The sequence below is a fragment of the Pseudopodoces humilis genome, chromosome 1, assembly GCF_049639895.1.
Source record: "Pseudopodoces humilis isolate 2021_Gansu_Grassland_sample_001 chromosome 1, ASM4963989v1, whole genome shotgun sequence".
Taxonomy (NCBI): Eukaryota; Metazoa; Chordata; class Aves; order Passeriformes; family Paridae; genus Pseudopodoces; species Pseudopodoces humilis.
In genome coordinates, this window is record NC_142200.1 from 9,743,639 (window position 1) to 9,764,354 (window position 20,716).

Below are 20,716 nucleotides of genomic sequence, written 5' to 3' on the forward strand. Positions count from 1 at the left end.
CTTTCTGTTGGCTCCAAGAGTTGCCAACACTTCCTTCACTTACAGAGCTTCATGCAGATGAAAGACTCCTGCTGAGAGTCATCAAGATTTACTGCAGTTTTGGTTCAGATCAGGAAAGCACTTACACATGCTCTTAAATACTGCTGAAGTCAAGGGCACCCGGCTGCACACTCCCATACTCGAAAGCAATCAAGAGGATCCCCTTTTTATCACTGGAATAAAAAGGCATGTAGAATATTAATTAAAGCTAGATGGAAACTACCTAAATGAGATGCTTTGTTACTGTAATAAATCAGATGGGAAGATAATCAAGTACAAGACATGAGGACAGAAAGTGGATGGGGAAAAGCTGGAACTGAGGGTTTGCTTGAGCAAGCACAAGGTGCAGGACACAGAGCTTGCCCACAGAACCTCTGAAAACAGGCTTTGATTTCAAGACACCAAAGTCAGAAAGGAAAGGCTCCCAGGTACTTCTACTGAAGACTCCCCTTGTAAAAGATGTATTCTGGCTTGCTCAAAATGGTAGAGACCAAGCCAGTCTGCTTTTCCCCCATGTCTAATGAATTTCTCCTGGCTCGTCCTGCTCTGCTTGCACAAGCCTTTGCTGGTACTGGGAAGCCCTGAGCATGGAGCAGAAGTTTTGGAGGCTCTTCTATACTCCACAACTCATACCTGGCAGGCAGCATCTATTATGAACAGATTTGGGAATATTTGGAAGTTCAGCCTGTTTGGTCCCCATTCCCATACTCCCAAAGCTACACATGGGACATCTGACAGTCACCATCAACTGCAGCCCCAACAAGAGGGCTGTAGCTGCTCCACAGGCCTCTGACACTACATCACCCATGGCTGCACCAGAGCAGGACCAACACTAGCAATGTTCCAGCCATGTGTTAGAGCCACTTCAACCTTCCCATTTTGTGTGTCAGTCTAACCCAGATAATGGTTTCTAGTAAGAGCGCTGTGAGTTCCAGGTTGACTGTGCCTCAGCAGCTTCTAGAAAAAAAATTACCTCAGCCGACAAATAAAATGACACATTTTTCTTTTTTGTTTTTCCAACTGCAAACTCAGTCTGGGAGCTGAAAGCAAAGATGTGAGCTCTCACCACCTCAAGCATTGCCACCCAGCACATAATCTGGACAAGGTTGCAGTGTGCATGCAACTGGGAGTGCTGGCTGTGTGGGGCACATGCCATGGGGCATGGGCTGCATGTTGTGGGTGTGCAGGATGCTCAGTGTGAGCATAGGGCACATGCTGTGCACATACAGTGTGCACCCCATGGGCTCCTGGGGTGAACTCCGTGGATATGCAAGGTGCACACCGTGGGTACGCGGCCAGAGTCCAGCTCACCGAGGTTATCTGCGACAATTCAGAAGTCACAGCCAGACACAGTGCCTGAGACAATGATCAGACAGTGCACGCACTCGGCAGCTGAAGGGAAACCCCTCTCTGCTCTTTCTTATAACAAATCAAACATGATCCTGCAACTGAACTAAAAGCAGGCACCCAGCTGGACAGGCCAGGCTGACAACTGGGAGTTACCAGCTGGTCACCTCAGATGGTCACTAGCCTTTAACTCAGCACCTCCCCATAACCTCCCCAATCCCCCACTGAAGCAACCACCTATTCCCACAGGACAGGAGAGCACTGCATCCAAGGCAAACAGGCAATAAACAGCCACCTCAGCAGGAGCCAGGTAATGGGGAAAGGCATGACTGTGGTGCAATGGCATGCAGGCGCTGCTGGGGAGCAAAGCCCAAGGGCTAGCTGGTCACCCACTGCCCTGGAGACCTCCATCCCAGCATGACCTTGGGAAAGTGGTTGCTCAACTGCTGGTGCAGAGCCAGAGGCTGATGGGCAGGCCTGAGGCTGCTCCACTGAAGTCAGGGTGACTCAGCATGATTCAGAGGGAAAATGGTGAAAAGGTCTGAAGGAAAGAGAACCCAGCCCACATGCGACAGCACCTGCAGGTGCCTGAGACCCCCATGCTGCAAGCTGTGACGGGTGCTGGGCTGCACCATCAGAAGGCAGGAGGAAGGACATAGAAAAACCTGAAAATCAAGCTGTGGATGCTGTTTCAAGAGGAAGAAGATGGCTGCACATCCCCAGAGGTGCCAACCACGAGAAAGGTGGCACTGTCCTGCTCTCTGATGCCAGCCACCCTACCCTGGAGATGGGCCACCCTGGGGATGCTGCACTCATCAGCCTCAGCATTTCTTGATGGCTGCTGCAGATGGCAGAGAAGCCTCCCCAAGGAGTCAGAGCACAGTCTTGGCCCACTGCCACACCACAGAGGGCTGCTATCTCTGGGCATCTTGTGGAGCTTTGCAGAAAGGAGTGCTGGTGGTTTGGCTCTGAAATAAAGTGGTCTTCCCTGGGCAGAATAGCTCGAAGATGTGTCCCATGCTTCCAAGAACATGCCAGCATTGAGCCAGGAAGGGTGCAAATAGTGGAACCTTCAGCCATGATGCCCTCACCATGCTGGGCATAGTTACCACTCTTACACTGCTTAAAGAATGGCTTCTGCTGGACACCCAAGACTTGACCTCCTGCTCTGCATTACACAGCTGCCACAGGCCAGCTTGAAGATACGTGCAATTAAAGTGAAGTACCTTGCCACAATCACAGATAAACTAAAAAACTCATTTGAAACCACTAAGCGGAAGAAATTGATGTTGCACATTAAGTCTCTCTCCGTCAAAGATGGCATTTTATCAGATTTATTTTGATCTGAGACGATAACCCTGGCCCTTAGTACAACACTACAGGAGTACTGTCCTGTGGAACACACCCTCCTGCGAGGAAAAAACATGCTAATTCAGAGATGCCTTTCCTAGGAACCTCTTACGGGAAGTTTGACCTTGCTTGGGTGGCTGGGTGGGTAGGTAGTCTTGCTTCCCGCCCAGGAAGATTCCATGGAACAAACTTGCCTTTGTGGACAGTGCTCAATTAGGGGAGTTCAGCAAGTCCACTGGAGAGTTCCTCCATTCTCCATCAAGAGCTTTGCCCAGATGCATTGCAGAAGCTGAACACCCCATGCTGTCAGTTCTGCTCTAAGAGGCACAAAAACAAGGCCAAAAAAAAAGGGTTCTTGGGCTTGGTGGGAGAAGCTTCTCTGTCTCTCTCCTACCTGATAAAGATCCAGACACCCACTTGACTCATCAGCGGCTACCAGGTTACCTCCAAAGACAGAAAGGGAAAGAGAGGAGGGAAAATAACCTGTTCTTAAAGTGGTGGGAGGATGGAGATGCAAGCTCTAAGTGTGGAGAAAAGCTGTTGCTGTCAGTAGGAGGGCATGGCTTTTCACAGCACAGAACTGGAGGCAAAGCATTTGTCCAGTGGGAGAAAAGAGTCCCTGGATGTGAAGCCTGAAGTATCAGCTGTGCATACGAGGACTTCTAAGTGAAGATGCATTCACACAGCTTTAAGATGCCCTGTTTTAGTCATATGAACAGTCTCGCTTCCTCTCCTCAATCCCACATCCTCTCAGGCACACGGACAATGCTCAGAGCTTCAATCTGCAAAAAAACCTTGACACAAGCACCTCTGACCTACAGGCAGAAATCCATTTATTGCTGGGTTGGGAGGCTGGACAAAGAGGAGTGGTGTTTCAGAGCTGGGTGCCAGGGCCACTCTCTGATTCAGCAAAGCCCTTGATAAGAAATGTCATCCTCCATTCAGTAATTTTAGCCCATGAGATAAGAATCTCTATCAGCCTCAAACATATGGCTGGCTGCAGTGCACGCAGCAAAATGAGATGGGTAATTTATTTGCTTGTGCTAAGAGCACTCCCAGACCCAGAAAAGCTGATGCAATGAAATAGTAAGTGCCAAATTACACTCTATTCTTCTTTGGAGACCTGGAAGAGGCTCCTATGAGATACAAGAGGTTGTATCTCTCTCCTTTAAGCATCAAGCCACCAAGGAGACAACAGTCCTACACAACTAATTGAAGACTAAGCTGCACAGAATTTTCTAAGGTCTGTTCATGACATTAAATCCTACTTGTTACACAGGAATTCACAGCCACAGATATGACTGGTGCTCTCTATGACATGCCAGCAGAGGCTTCCCAGGGGAAGAAGTGGAGGGGTTAAATGACCAAATTACACAGGACTGAGGGTGAATTCCAATCCCCTGGTCATTAGAGCAGGACCATCAGTTCACCAGGTGCTGTGAGGTCCCCTGGCCAAATCCAATTTAGCACCTCTGATTTAGGTGACCTTGGCTAATCCATATAAACACAATACTGGGCCAGAGACTGCATGGCTTGGGTTGCTCAGACTAATGAGCTCTGTAACCTGAGCACAACAGGAGCATCTGATCCATGGGGACAAATGGCCATAAAGGACACTCCCAAGAAACGCTTAGCACATTTAACCACTGGCTTCTGCAAGGATCTGCTGAGGAAAGCTCATTCCTAAAGCACTCTTTCTTACACTCTTTCCTCTCTTAGCTATCACCACAGGAGATATCAAACTAGATGGTCTCGCTCTGTACAGCCACTTCTACTCCCTTTCGTCTTTAACAGTGTGGCTGCTGTTCAATGTGTATCAAACATTTTCTCACCTCACCTTTAAATGGGGGAATTTCAAACACAAGATTAGCATCTAAACATCCACTCTGAAACAGAAACTTAGGCTTAATGAACAAATACTTCAGTTTGGTGCTTCCAAAGAACTGGGTAAGAAACCCAGACTTTGAAAGAGTCCTTCCTCTCTCTGATTCAAATCTGCTTTAGAAATGTAACAGCTACACACTTAGTCATAGATAGTCTCTTCATAGATGTGAAACCATTGTTGCTTCCTAGACAGTGGTATCTTCCCATCACCACATCTACCCATGTCACTGGCAGTCTCATTGGAAAAATCAGCAGTTAAACCAACAACTGAATGAGTCACAGAGGTTAAAAATTTCTAATACAAAGTGATGGTCCTTCCAGCTCAGTGCTGAGACATGAGGGTGATGGACAGCCAGGAAATCTCTGATCTGAAGAAAAGAGAGGGGATTTTGACCTCAGTGGAGTTCAGTTCAGCATTTTTCACCATTGCCAAATTTATTAGGGAATATTGCCGTGACCAGTATAGGTCTCCATGCATGCAGTGGCATGGCCTTCACGGCAACATCACACATACCACACAAACTCAGAGGAAGTGTCTGATGAACCCTTTCCACCCTCACACCACACAGCCTTCAGAGTGCACGGGGTGCACAAAGTGCAGCAGAAGAAAGCCGTACGTCCCCCGTGCCCATGGAGCTGTATCGCTAGAACAGACCAAGCCTGACACCCCTGGTTAGCCTTCTCCTCCAAGGAATGCTTCCAGCACTCCAGAGCCCAGGGTCCAACATGGGAAGAGCCATGCTTGTTTATGAGGAAAAACATTGGCAGCAGGAAAGAAGCTAAACTAAATGAAGCTTCAACTTTCTTTTCCACAACCAATGTTTTTCAGTTCTCCAAAGGTAGAAAATTTAAAATGGGTAATTTTGCTCTATTTTCTGCCTTTCTCCTCTTGTGGCTTTGGACAAAGCAATGTGATAAGCCCATACATTTCAGTCCTCTCTGTATCTCATCAGCTTGGAAAACACATCACTGTCCTGCTCTGGAGCTGCAAAGAGTGCAGTGCAAACAGTGTGAGGGACTTCTCATCCTCACTGCCAACAACAGAGCAGCAAGCTCCTCAGGCATAAAGTAAAGGCACAAGCGTCCTCCAGAAACAACATGTTTTGTGCATGTGTGCATGTGTGTGCAGAGATGCTTGAAAAATTAAGTCTTAGATATGTGGACAACTAAGGCAGTCGAGATTTACCGATGATTTTTACACAAAGCCTGCTCAAGGCATGGGTGATGCAGGACACAAGAAGTGGCCAGGGGTACAGAGACTGGGAGCAGTAGGAGAAATTACTCAATGCATGGACTCATTACACATCTCACTTCTTGTCTGATGGATATTTCAGTGAGGTATGAAGGAAAGAAAATGTTTTGTGTTTGTTTTGTTTTTTACCTTGTTACAAAGCATCAGTTCCACTCTGGAGGTCACGAAGCTGGCATGCAGCATCACCTCTTCTCCTTCTTCCTGTATCTTCCCCTGGGCACAGTCTTCCTAGGCAAAATCTGTCTCTAAACCAAGATCTAAATGCCAGGCTTTCCTTTTGAGCACTCCTTCCAAGAACAACACAGCATTGATTTTCATTACTTGGACAAAGCAGCCAACTCCATTCTTTCTCCTTGTGTGACACTGGAAATATAAATTTAAGCTCCTCTGTCCCCAAAGTCTAGGGGGAGGGTTGCCTGGCAAGTTCAGAAAGTCTTCTGAAATACTGTAATCCAAGCCAAATTGGAGCTCATCAAGTTTCATCATCCAAACACCTATAAAGAAAACACAGTTTTAATATCTAGATCAGGACAGATTGACAAACCTTCAGGTTTTATACATGATATCTATTAGTATCAAGAGAGTGATGTCTGGTTCACACTTCAAAGGACACCCTGACTTTGCAGTACGGACAAAAGAACATCTTGTTGCCTCAAGATTCAGCCAATGAAAGGTACTACTTGAACAGCGATGAATAAGAGATGTCAAAGAAAGCTGAAAAATCCAGTTCTATCATCCTTGTGGGATTTAAAGATCTTGAGGGTTTTTTCTACCATTCTGAGTAAGTGAAAAGAAATATAAAAATCTTGAAATTTTGAAGGTTGCTGAATTGAGACTTATTTTGACTTGAAACACTTTGTTTCAACAGTTGGAAAATTTCCCTTTGGAGTCACAAACTTTTACATTTTGTATTTTAATTTCCATTAAAAACAAAGACTCCTTTCAAATACAAGCCAAAATGCAGACAGAGTCAGAAAGTTTAGTTGTGCTGTCATTAGCCAACCCTCTCCAAAGTTTTACTATACTTTTCCCGAAAAGGAGGATTTACTGAAGCTGACTGTCTCCTGAGGGTGCATTCAACTGCAACACAGCACCGGATTAGTGACAAAGTAACAGTCTGCTCAAATGCAGACAAAGAAAACATTGAGCTACTTTAATCAAATTAAGTGGATTTTAATTCACAATACAATATAGTTAGCTTTACATGTAAATTCTACCCTAAGACAATATAAGTGTTCAACTACAGACTCTCACAGATTAGCAAAATGACTACACTGTGTGTTGATTAATACTAATGCAGACATTGCCCTGCTGGGTATAACACACTGCTCCACTGAGGAGGCAGGAACAACTCCAGAAATCATATCTAGATTAAATTCGAATTTTTATCAAAAAACAGACTTTTTTTGTGTGCAGAGAGAAATGGAAACACAGCATTTAGGTACTTTATCAAAAGTAAAGAATTCCATGATGTCCAGGAGCTCCTACACTGGCCAGACAGAAGCAGCCCAATGTAATGGTCCTGAGAAAGAAAGAAAGAGGCAGCCTTCATCTATGTTCAGTGGACATTTGAAAGAGATGGAAAATAAACACAACAGAGATGTCTACAAGGTTCCTTTGGGTGGGAAGAGCTGCAGAAGAAGAGGCCAGTAGCCCTACCCCATTTGGGAGGACCTGCAAACTAACTCCAACCCAGCAGCTGAGGATTGCCAGGGCTGGCCAGTGACATAGAAACTAACTCAGGTTTAGGAGGCAGCTGGGAATAACTTGCAATTTAGCCTCATAAAAGAAGAGCTCTCTTATATCAATGGAAGTTGGGTGCTACTCAGATTTAATGTTCCTAGTTACAAACAGTGAAGTGGGTCTCCTGCCCATGGTAGAGGGGTTTGAATAGATGATCTCTACAGCCTCTTCCAGCCCAGGCATTTCTGTGGTATCATTCTATGAGAAGCTGGTCTGTGCTGCTGAAGAAACCTCTTCCTTGGGTGCAGGATGTGGCACAGGAGGTACAAAGCTACTAATGCTCAAACACACCTTTGCTAGGGAAGCCAAGCAGCATGGTTCATTGCCAGAAGAAACAAGATCATAGCTGGTGTGGTGGAAGCAAATGGCTCTGGCACACCCTGGGAGCATGGGAGGTACAGTAAGAAGGTGGCAACTGGAAACAAGAGGGGCCCCAAGCCATGAGGGTGGTAATGCCATTCACAGCTCCAGAAACGTGTCTCCCTGACCATCTCTTGCTCCTTTCTGTGTTCACATGGCAAACATTTACAAGCCAAGCAGTCTCTCCTGCTTCAAGGCCTGCAGTGCTGTTTCAGGGTCTTCACTTTCTGAAGGACCACACACACAAACCAAGGTGCTGCAGGCTCCTCTGGAGCTGTACAGTGTCCACCTCCATCCTGTGAATCACCCAGCTGGGCCACTCTCTGACACGTATCCAGGAGCGCTTGATGGCCCATCCTTGGCCTGCTCACGGTGCTGTGTCACTCATTAGAGAGGAACAGAAAGGAATAGGATGAGATCTACGCCTTTGGGCCATTCATCTCACAGGCACCTACCACACCAACATCTCCTCCACACAGAAGGGCTTTGCCACACCCCAACCACACATTTCCACCTTCTCCCCCCATTTTAACCTGCATAACCTCCAATGTCACCCCACCATCCCTGGAGGGAGGTGACACACTAGCCTTCTTATGAGGAGATGAGAATCTTTTCTTCTTCAAAGACCTTGTGGCTGCCATCACCTTTCAAGACCAGGCATCCACATCAGTACTTTGCATTGAGCACCACAAACTGGTCTGCTCTGAAGACACACCCCCTGTGACCCTGAAAATCAGCCACCAGCAGAAGTCATTGAGGAAGAGGGAGGAAGAGCAGAGCGGTGCAGTGCTCACCAGATCCGAGTCCACATTGGAAGGGCTGTGACCCAGGGCTTGGAGTGTGCAGCCTGCACACTCACACTGCACAGCTCAGGGCACTGGGAATTATGGAATGTTATCCTCAGGCTGCTGGCAGCATTCCCTTGGGCAGGGCACAACTCTGACACAGCGACATTAAAAGCACAGCTCCCAGTCGCATCCTGGCTGCCCAAAGCCCTGGAATGAGGCAGCTGAGCTGTCCCAAAACTGACCCTCCCTGGAGGAACACTGCATGCTGACAATCCTGGTGCAGGGATTAGCAAGGCCATGTTGAAGTGCTAAACAGATACAACCAGGGAGAGAAACAACTTCCCACTAATGAGGGCACAGGCAGGAGTATCTTTTCACACATCACTCACGGCACAAGGAGAGCTTGCCCTGCTCTCAGCTGAAGTTAACGCTCAGACAGACAAATGTCTTGCCCACATGGCTGAGTTGCAACAGCACAGGTACACAGTGACCTGTAACCAGGCAAACCTGGGGCACAGTATTTACAATTACATGCAAGACTACTTCCAAACACCCTACACAAATGGCAAAAGCAAGAATAATTTGGGTTACAGTCTGGATTGCCTTCCTTTCCCACGCTTCCTTGGCAGCTGGTTGTCCTTGCTTCTGCTGCTAGACTTCCCCCTCCTCCATTTCTGCATTACTCATAAATTAGCATCACACACAGCAGCAGGCAGTAAAACACACCAGCAGCACTGCTGAAGGCATTGACTTCAACAGTGGCTTAAGCAGATGTGCTAAAGAAACATCTGGATGTTATTACTGAAAAGCTTTCTAGGTTCCCTATCAGATCAACACCTCTGCTTCCTCTGAATCATTGTACATAAGAAACATCGAACCAATAATAAAAACACCTCAGTTGGAAATACAGTTAACTGTGTCTAGTATCTAGAAATTCAAACCCAAACCCCTGGTGGCAGCAGCCAGTCCACAACCCCCAGGCAAGCAGCTTGGTGCCACCCTCCATAGCCAGCAACAGCAGGTTTGACTGGCACAGGGCTTGCAGGTTAACCATCTTCATGGTTAGTCTTCATGGGAAAAAAAAATCCACCAAGATCTGAAGAGGTTAAAAAAGCCCACAGGACTTTGGAGCCAGTGGTATGCATCTGTCCTGTCCCACCATGCACTGGAGATACATCTCAGTGTTATTTTCCTCTTGTGAACTACCTTCGTTCCCCCAGCTCTGTAAAACATATTCCTAGCAGCTCTCAGCTTTGTTAGGAGTTCTGACGTGTGCCTGGTACAGGGAAGAAGGTTGGACTAAAACTACTTTCACAATACAAACCAAGAAAAAAAAAAAAAAAAAAAAACCAAAAAACACATCAAAGATTAAAGAGACGCTTGGCTTATTAAAGAAATGAGTGCGTGGAAACTTTTTAAACATACAAGAGTTACAGGACTGGCTGAGGTAAAAGGATAATTAGCCCAGCATGAGCTCGCAGGGCAGGTCCGTGGTGCTTGGCTCCACAGACGAGGGATGTCACGTACCAGCAGAGGCCCTGTTATCTTCAGGCCTTGGGCTGGCACGGCTGATGGGAGTGTGAGGTTTCATACCTGTACCCACACTTGAAGAATACTGCTGGAAAAACTGGAGAGAGTTCAGAGGACAACCACAAGAACAAACTCAGGCTTGTAGCAAGGAGCTCAAGGAAGTCAATCAAAGAGAAAGTTAAAAGGCACTTTGCAGCCTGTAGGTACCTGTCAGAAGGGTGCTCTCAGCCAGCCAGACAAAGGCATAATGAGACCAAAGGTTGAAAGTTGAAGCTCAACAGAAAACAAACCAGAAACGACAACATTTTTCAACACTGCAGGTAATTAAGAGAGAAAAAAGTCCTCCAATTGGCATGGCCAAGGATCCAGCACAAGCAATTTTTAAAATAAGATGGGATACTTCCACCTTGCTTCTCTTGCTTCCCCAAAAATGTATGTTTGGTTCCATTCACAACTGCTGACTGCAGAGTGGAAATTAATTCAAGGAATCTCTGTTATACAGCAGGTCAGACTAAAGCACTATGACCCAAAAGCCTAGAAACCAACGAGGTACAAAGAACAAGAGGGTCAGTTACTGGTGGTACAGAGAACAAGATGCCCCATTACCAGTGGTCAGGCTTGTCCAGCTTCAGACATCCCTGCCCCATCCAAAGGTCCTCTGCATCCCTCACTACCCAGATGTGGATTTTGAAGAGCAGCAAAAGTGCCAGATCCATACCACAAGCAGCAAAATAAAATGCTGTTAAACCAAAAAATCCACTCTGATGCTTTTTTCACAGCTAAAAAGACAGAAAAAAACATCCAGACAAAAGCAAGCAAAAAAATTTACACTCAAGGGCAGAAACAAAGCATAATGTAAGAAATAAGCATTTTATTTTCAAGTGAGACCAATCACTCACTGGAATAACGTCCCCAGGGAGATGGTGCAGTCTCTATCACTGGGGATTTTCAAGATTTAACTGGACAAGATTCCTACAGTCACCTTGGCTCCCTTTCCCACAAAAGACTGAACCAGACAATCCCTTCCAGTCTGGGCCAATCTGTGGCTCTACAAAAGGCACACAAAATGTTCCCAACTACAAGCACTTGAGCCAAAGGAATGAAGCTCTCAGTTCTGACACTCTGAAACCACCCATTGATGTTTATCATAATTATGCTTGCAAGTTCCCTTTGTGCTTCTTGATTCCAGGATCTTCATATCTGCTGGGCTCCTCTAAGCCTCAAAAGCAAATTCTAGGACACAGTCCCTGGCTGCATTCTCTCTCAAAGAGTTGGAAAGCCCTCCCTGCAAACAGACAGCAAATTTCAGCTCTGGTTTGTTTAAAGTTTTCATCATCATGGTACTGGTAAATGGTTGTGCATTTACAATACCTTTGCTCACTCCTGCCTCTTCTTCCTTTAGGGCTTAAAATGTGTGGGGCTCACTATGATAGCCATAGGATTAAAAGGGTAACTAACCTGTGCCACAAAAATCAAGGAGCTGCTACTGCTCCCAAGGAAACCTGCAGACTGCAGTCAAAATCCAGCCTCCACCAAGCCTAAGCCTGCACTTGGTAGCTGGAAAATACAGGGAGAAGTAGGGATGGGGATGAACTTTTGGGGCTGCAAAGCATAGCAATCACTGCCAAAGACTTTAGGACCACTGGGTCACCCAGTCTGGATCTTGCATAAGGGAGGTCACAAGTTGCACTCCTGCCTTTGACTTGAGCAGTACTGCTAGTGTTTGCCTAAGCCCTACCTTCCAGGGAGGCATGCAGGCTCCATGCAAAGAGCTCAAGATATGGAGATGGTTAAGTCACCTTTTTGATGGCCGGCTCAAATGCTTAAGTCTTTGGTATTTAAAAAAGGCACTTTAACTCTGATTTATCTGCACTGCATTTGTGGCCAGGTTGCTGTGACATAGCTGATGGCTGCGGGAGGTGCTCTGCCTGATTTCCTCAGCTGTTCACAAAATCCATCTCCAGGAGAAACCCTGGGGCCTCTGCTCTCTTCCCCTGCAGACAGCCTGTCTTCTGCCTCCACCCTTTTTTCTGTATTTATGATCGCCGAAGGAGAAGAGGAGCTTTCAAAGGATTTAGCACAAGTGCCTGGCAGGGAATTGCTTCTGTGGGTGGCTGGTAAGCAGACGAGGGGAGGACAGGAAAGGCAGAGCAAACACTTTCATCCCCATTGTTTCCATTCCAAGGTGAATCCACACATTTCTACACACACGGTTCCCCCCACCCCCCAAACATCTCCTGCTCTCTTACCAGCTTTTCCATGTACTCACACATATAAGGCTGCCCTTCCCCAAACATCCTCCCCAGATGCCTCACAACAACCACAAACTCCTGTGACCCTGTGCCACTCTCCCACAGTCTCGTTAACAATAATTATTACCCAAGTTACTGAACCTGCTCCTCAGTGCTCACCTCTCAAAGGACAATTCTAACCTGGCTGGCTAAGCAGCACTCACCACCAAGCAGGGAAACCTGGGCTAAAGAAGATGCTCACACCAAATACATCCGATAGAAACAGGGATCACATTCCACTCCCCAGAGCTGCATGTGCACACAGAGCTCCTCTTGCCCACCCTAGCTGCTGTCTGCAGCACCCTCATCCCATTTGCAAGGGCACAAGTTTCAACAGCCTTGTACTGAAGCTTCAGCATTTCCACTGATTCTTTGGTATTCAAAGGTTTATTTTAAAATTGGGTTTGTTTATCTCTAAGCACAGATTCATTTCCAATTTATGTCAGCAAAATAAAGACCAAAATGCAAAACAAAAATGTAAAAAGAACTCGCCTGACTTGGTAGCCTAAAAATAGACCTGTGTATTGCAAAGAGTGAACTGTCAGGTAAAGGCTGTGGATTGAAGTTTCAAATGAATAATGTGTTTGTTTTTCCTGCTTCAATACTTTCCTGCTGTTATCACTGTACAAATAAGTCAGCACATGCTAATTACTCTGATGGCAATTTCCTGGGAACTGGTACTTAAGTATCAGGCCAAATTTATTGCCAAGCATCACAGACTAGTCCTTCCCCTGCACTCCCAAACAAACAAACAAGCCCAGCTGCCAAATCCCCCTGTCCTTCCCTTCATCACTGCAGACCCACCACTGCCAGCACAGTCCCACTCCTGACTCCAACCTAAGCTCTAGGATCTGCCCTGAGGAACAAGTGTTTCCTGACAAGCCTGGTTAAAGCTAAGATGCTAGTGTAGAACATGGATCTGGCAGTGCCAGAACCTGGACTTATATCTTTCAAGGCATTCAGTGTATGAACAAACTGTGGATCCCAAGCAGTATTTGTGCAGTAAAAGGGGTTTAATCTTGGGAGCCGAGAGTACAAGCACCTTTTCTGCAAGGCACACACATCAAGAGAAAAGGGATGGGAAGTGAAATCTCTGTGAAGTGTTTTTATAAGGCACCCAACAAACCAGTCTCAAGCCCCTTTTAGCCCAAAACCATCCCACAATGCTAACAGTTTATATTCATGGGTGAAATACATCAAAGAACCACCTAAACAATGCCTGTGGTTTCTGCTGCATTTTTTTCTCCCCCACTTGGTATTTATACAGCCATGGATTTGCACTGTTATTCAGTCAAATGCATTAGAGCAAAGATGAAGGGAAGAGAGAGAAGAGGGGAAAAAATGCTATTACCTGTGTTACATCCCAAATGGCATTGAATTTCTGTACAAACCTTCATTGCAACCTCAACCCTAGATGCAGGCTGTTTGTTGAACAAGCAATATAAACCCAGCATCCTCCTTTGTGGGCTTTTTCAGCTTTTGGGACTTTTTTTTTTTGGAGGATGGTTGGATTGCTTTGGATTTATTGTATTATCATTTCTTTCTGCTTTCACTGTGAGGCAAAGGGTTAAGCGACCTTTCAGATCCTCCCTGGATGCAACTCCATGCATAACAAGAAAGCTTCCAGCCCAATGAAAACAACTTGAAAGAAGGGCAGTGACCCAGCCACGGGCTTAAGTTTCAGGTCACAACACCCTTGCTCAAAACCATCCATCTTCCTCTGGCCACAAGTTTGCAGCCAGTCACCTCCCATTAGTGCTATTTGTCTCCAGGATTTACAGGAAAACACCTTTTGGGGACCCAGCTGTTGTTAGCATCCTCTCTTGCACATGAGATGAGAGCTGTGAGCTAACAAGGAACAATGCAGGTACACATCAATGCAGCATCCAGTAATACCACAGACCACTAGGAAAAATAAATAAGTAAATAAACCAAACTGCGATTGTGAGCTTTGGTTTCATTTACTCTCAACTTCTGCAAGGAAATGGGTCTTTACAGCCCCTATCAACCTGGACACATGCACACCACATTGCATGGCAGAATCAAAGCTGTTTGGCTAACACAGGAGCATCATGCTGCTCTTAAAAGCCCTGGATCAAAGGAAAGAGAGGGTTTGGTGTTACCACACACTGAGCCAGGGAAATAGAGCATCTCAGGAATGCTACATGCTGGAAGAAGGCTGCTGAGAGGAAGGATGTGCCTGTTTGCCCCTTCTCCAAAAGGGCTTCCCTCAGGCCAGCTAGAAATATTCACCTGCTGGACCACAGAACTAGAGAACATAGAATCAAAGAAAGGTTTGGGTTGAAAGGGACCTTTAAAAGTCATGTAGTTCAAGGCCCCTGCAATGAGCATGGACATCAGTGTTTCCATCTCCACACTGCAGCAAGGATGCTGGCAAGCAACCCACTGCTGAGACTAGTCAGCAGAAGGTCCAAAACCCGGCTCCACATAAGCCAAACAGAAACACGGCTCCTGGGAGGGGGATCTTGGCTCATCTGGGGCAAGAAGGACTAAAAACATAAGTGTGCCAACCAGCCCCAAGCTGGCACGCAGCCCAGCTCCTCCCAACCTCACATCTACCAGGGGTGGCCTTGCTATGAACTGATGCTAATAGAGAGTATCTGGATAGGAAGCAAATATAGAAAATTATGAGAATGTGAAAAGAATTATCAAACACTCTCCCCACCTCTACCACTTTGTGCTGTTAACTGTAAAACCAAAAGCACAAAGGAACAACCTCTGTGAGCAGGGAACTGAGTGCTGAGACTTTCCCATTTATTATCATCAATCAAACTGCCCCGGGAAGTAGGGCAGGCACAAAGCCTGAGGAGGTTCCCAGTTCAGCTGCAACTCCCAAGGTTTCGATGTGATTAGGCTGGTGACTCTCCCCCACAAGCTTTCTGGCACTGGGACCAACCCATGATATTGTTTCCATTAGTTCCTCCCTCTCAGCCATGCCAGTGCATGCCAGTTTGCCATGCAAGACTGTGAGCTGGGCTGGGGAACCGAATCTACAGAACAACCCAGGGGAGAGAAATATGTCAGCTGGATGGGTTCCCTGTTGTGTGTTCAACATCCTTTGTTGTCGGCAGCTTGAGATTGGTTTTGGGTGTAGCGGAGCAGAAGGACGGCCAGATATTACAGTAACACTGCTCAGCTGCCAAAGGAATGAACCACCAAATGTCGCCTTGGGCTTTTAGTTTTTTAGTGACTAACTGTATTTCCATGTGCTATCGAAAAAACTGGACTGAATTTGGTGAAGTGATCCCATTTCTCAGCTGATTGGCTTACTGTGTGATCCTGCAGCACCAGAGGAACCAGGCAGAAACAGTGACTGCAAACCCAAGGCAAGCTGTCTCTAACTAGGTACTGAAGAGAGAAGCCCACGGCTGAAGCTTGGTATACACCAGGGACAATACAGGTATGAGCTGAAACACTGTCAAACGACATGACAACTTCACCAGGCTCCCTGACCAATAAGCTAGGCAGGAGTGACAAGATGCTGAGCCCTTCAAGCACGGTTATCTTCTACTGCCTTGTATATACTCATGTGGGATGGATATGTGTATTTATTTTAGTATTTGCTGAAAGTATTCACACTATGTCTCAAAAAATGCAAATATATCCTTCAGTGCTCAGAAAGGCATGTCTTGTGGGAAGATTAAAAAAAACTAAAACTCGTTTTGCCTCTCCAGCCTGCTTTCAGACTGACATATCCCGCTGTTGAAGAGCAAGCACAGGTAGGGTCTGTATTAATTAGCAATAGCCTTTGAAAAGGTCCTGAGACACCCATTTAGGGAGGAATTTGTAACCGAGCAATGTAAGTGCTGAGATCTCCCCTCAATGCATGCAACTAACCCTTTGTTGGTGGGTCAGGCTCTGTCCTCCACTCCTGCAGCTCTGCAACAAGGTCAGGGGATGCCCTGGACCCCATTTGCCCCTCTGTGTTAGCCAGGCTGGGGACTGCCCTCATTGAATCATCTGGGTTGCACGCGACCTTTAAGACCATCAACTCCAAACCCCTCAAGTGAGCAGGGGCATCAACACAATGACATTGTTCAGAGCCCAGTCCCACCTGACCTTTAAAGTTTCTGGGAATGGTGCATCTACCACCTCTGTGGGCAGCCTGTTCCCTCCTGCCCTCCTCCACCTCCAAAGAGATGAGTGAGCACCCAAGCTGCATCAGTCACTGCACCCTGATAAAGCCAAAGTATAAATGATGATGACACAGTCAGTGGGAAGATGTGGGGACAAGATCACGTTGTGTTACCCAGTAACCCCGGTAACACTGGGTAGTGCCAAGATGGGAACCACCTCAGGAGATTCTTTAGTCCAGATCTCTTCACTTGGCTTGGAGAGGGCACAACAACTCACTCCTTGTCTCTGGCACACATTGCTACCCCTCTGTCACTAGCAAAGTGACAACCCACTTTGGGTTTCTGAGCTACACCAGGGCTACCATCTCTGGAAGAACCCTGGAGAACAGCAACATCAGAACCAGGGACTGTGACATTTTCCCTCAAGATGCCTCTCACCACCACAGAATACGTGGGCAAACTCAGGGAAAGGGATGAGACCCCACCCCAAACCAGGGCATGGCTCCTTTGGGGCACCTGCCCAAGGTCCAGAAGAACAGCCCAGCACACGCAGGAAGGGCTCAGCCACCCTGGCACTGCTGCTGTGCCAGCGTTAATCGCCACGACCGATAAGGCTGCCAGCCACAGCCAGCGCCAGTGAGAACAAGCCCTGGAGACGAAACAGCTCTGTGTCCTCGCTTTACAGCCCAGCTCCTACGTGGAGAAACAAAATGAGAGGCACAGCTCACCCTCTCCAAGGAATACGCCCTTCCTAATGAGAGTCGACCCAGGAGCTATGCGGGAGTGGCGCCCATTCCCAGGCAGGCTTCAACGCCACTGAAAGCCAGCGATGGAGACAGGCAGCCTCCGAGAAAAGAGACACCAGTGGGAAATTTTGCTTTGATGCCGGCTCGCCAGCGAGCTCCGGCACCAGGGAGGAGGAGGAAGGACTGCCGGCTCTCGCGATGCTCCCCTGCATGTGCATACATGCACAGATGAGCTCAGCTGGAGATCCTGCGAGAGGGTTGCAGCAACCGCAGAGCAAGTCACCAGCTGTGCCCTGCCTGACTGGGCAACACATGGCTGGCACAGCCTGAGCCCCACAGTGGCAGCCAACCACCCGCCATCGGACAAGAAAGCCCATGAAGAAGAGCTGGCACTGCAAGGACGCTACGAAAGGACCATGTTGTACAACTGTCCATCGTCCCAAGATGTCGGTAGGAAAAACTCCATTATCTGTAGCTAAATCTGGGCAGAGTGCAGTGCCAGGACCTCTTCTCATCCCAAAGAGGTTATGTTTCAGGAGACACAAATATTTTTTATCAGCCTTGCTGCCGCTGTTAGCACAGTAATGATGTCAAGCATAAGCCAGCAGCAAGAGCAAGGTTCAGGGTATTGGATTCACCGCAGTCTTGATCTAGCTCTAGAAAGCCAACAGTAGCAGTGGGATCAGAATAAATACAAATGTGATACAATGAAAAGATTTCCCAATTAAATTCCTGACACTTGTATCCCTTCCCACACCTCCTCTTCTTATTGTTTAATTCGCTACCACAGATCTCAAAGCACTTACAACTACTTAAGTGCTGTTAGCACCCGTCATCCCGATGGAGAAACTTCCATTGGGTTGAGCAATCCTTAAGTTGCCCAACAACCTGCTGGGCGAGGAGAAAGCAGGACTGGTTGAGCACAAGCCTATCCATCCCTCCACGCTGTCTTGCTGCAGGGTATGAGTTACCGGCAGGAGGGCAGGGCGGTTACATGGCACAGCCATTTCCCAGGATAGCGTGTGCCCCACCTTTACAGGTGCTGGAAAGCACTGGGCACTGTCCCTGCAAAGGGGGTAGTCAGAAATACATCACCTTTTTTCTTCTGTTTTGTGGGTTTTTTTCTTGCTTTCCTCATTAGAAATTTTCTGTGTTTAAAGCTCAGGAGTGCAGACTTTCTGCAGAGAGCAAGGGCTGTCAGGGCAGGTAGCACATGTGGCTCAGTTTCTCCATTAATGAGTAAGATTGATTCCTGCAGGTATTTACAAGCAAAAAAAACACCACCAAAAAGGATTTTTGTTCTGTTCTTACTGTCCCAAACCCTCTGTGTCCAAGGTCTGAGTTATACAACTACAGTTATACAACTACACATTAGGGTGACTGGGAACCAGGAGCTACCAGTGTGTGGACCTTGCCATACAGAGTCCCTATCAAAACAAACAGGACCCCAGAGTTACCCAGAGGTTGCAAAGTTTAATCCCTCCAGCAGCAGCAGCAGACACAGTGCCAGGGACTACGGCTGTGATGGTGCTTGACTTCTTGAATCACTTGTACAGGTGACCATGGAGGACACCCCATGGTCAGTCCACCCTGACTGGAGGATCACCAAGACAGAAGATGATGCAAAGTATTTCTATTTGCTATATATATTCTCCAGTGTGGTGTCAAGCAGATGTCTCTTCTCAGCAAGGGCAGTGAATGTTTTAGGTAGAGAAAGCAGACAGAAGAGTTTCTCACCTTTCTACAGACTTATTTGCCCTGCTTTAATTCCTTCACTTGCTCTAGTGGACCCATCTTATCTATCCCATCCTCTCATCTTCCTCAGATTAATGCATTTGGCCTTTCTGTAAACTCTAAAATTACTGTACAAATTAACAATTAAGGGATTATCACTGCAGCAATTGAGGATAATATGTCCAAAAGTCACACCTTCAGAGAGCTCCAACTTAACCAAGAGAAAATAGGACAGGAACTATCTACTGATGAGGCTCAAAACTGAGGCTGGAAGGAAAGGAAGGCAAAGGAAGACCACCTTTGCCCTAGCTCTTGTACAGTTGTGGATCACGGACATGAAGCAGTTTAGTGACTTGACCAAAATCCAGAAGTTGGATTTTGCACTGCACCTGAGGATCCCGAAGATGGGAATGGGGGGCTTATGAAAACCTCTTTGCCACCTAATTTTCCATTGCCCAGTCCTGCCGAGAGAGGGTTTAATTAATGCTTCAAGTACAATTAATAGACTCTGTCCAAATGCATTCTAGCTGCTGAAACACAATCATTTTCATCTCAACTTCTAGGAAGGGGCTGTCTCCTCTTCAGCACTGTGCAGCAGGTGAAACCTTGGGGTGCCCAGCTGGTGGCTTTGGCCCAGCTAATGAACTGAATTAGGCTGCTTCCATTCTCATTACCCTTCAAAATAGTGCCCTTTAAACAGAGACCTTGAAGCTGCTTTCAGTAAAACCTCCTCCATGTCTCTGTGCCTGAAATTCAGCTGTACCACCTCCTGTTAGGTCAACAGTGCTATTGTACCCATGGTGCTCACTTCTACTGACAAACTATCCAGCTGCCCAGCCTGCGCACCCACAGCTCACACACAGTACTTGTCTCCCCATTAAGGATCCAGTGCTCCCAGTTCCCTCAGCTTCCCAGGCCCTTCATGTTGAAACTCCAGCAGCAGAGCCCAAAGCGGTGACGGCAGCAGCTGCTGCAAGCAGACAGGTTATGCAGAGCACCACATTCCTCCTCTGGGAACAGGCAGCACAAATAAACCCAAAATCCGATTTTATTGCATCTTTCAAATTCTTAACAAGCCAACAAAAATTACTGCTGCCTTTTTTATTTTTTTGTATTAATATGTCCCATTTTTAAAGTGACAAGGCTTTAATCAATAGTTAAAGTTTAGATGCTAGGATACTGTTAGATGCATTTGGGTATGGTTAATCAGTCACTAAATAAATAATAATAATAACAACAATATATCCTCAGCAGGATATATAAGAGTGAGGGACTGACTGTCGCCCTCTTCCCTGGCCAGAGTCAAAAGCAAAAGAACTTCCATGAGTCTCCATGCCTGTGCTGACACTGGGGAGTCCCACAAAGGCAGGGCGGCCCAGGACATGCAGAAGAGGCTCTTTGGAAAGGCAGGACCATTCAAAGCTCAGCCTAGATCATTTGCAGGGCTGAGTGTTTGTCAGGGATAAAGCAAAGCCTTTTTTTGAATCAGGCAGCTGCCCACAGTCTGGGAAGAGGTGTGAGTAGGATGGGATGTAGGGCAGGATGCAGGATGAGA

The 20,716-nt window shown here is 46.9% G+C and overlaps 1 long non-coding RNA gene across 1 annotated transcript in view; it reads right to left on the bottom strand.

Annotated features, from left to right (window-relative positions):
- Nucleotides 1-6,007: 6,007 nt before the first annotated feature.
- The window catches only part of LOC148185009 (uncharacterized), a 35,674-nt gene continuing 20,965 nt past the window's right edge, over nucleotides 6,008-20,716 (bottom strand). The window contains exon 3 of the long non-coding RNA XR_015774507.1: nucleotides 6,008-6,366. This is a non-coding gene — a long non-coding RNA (uncharacterized LOC148185009). The remainder of the gene's footprint in view (nucleotides 6,367-20,716) is intronic.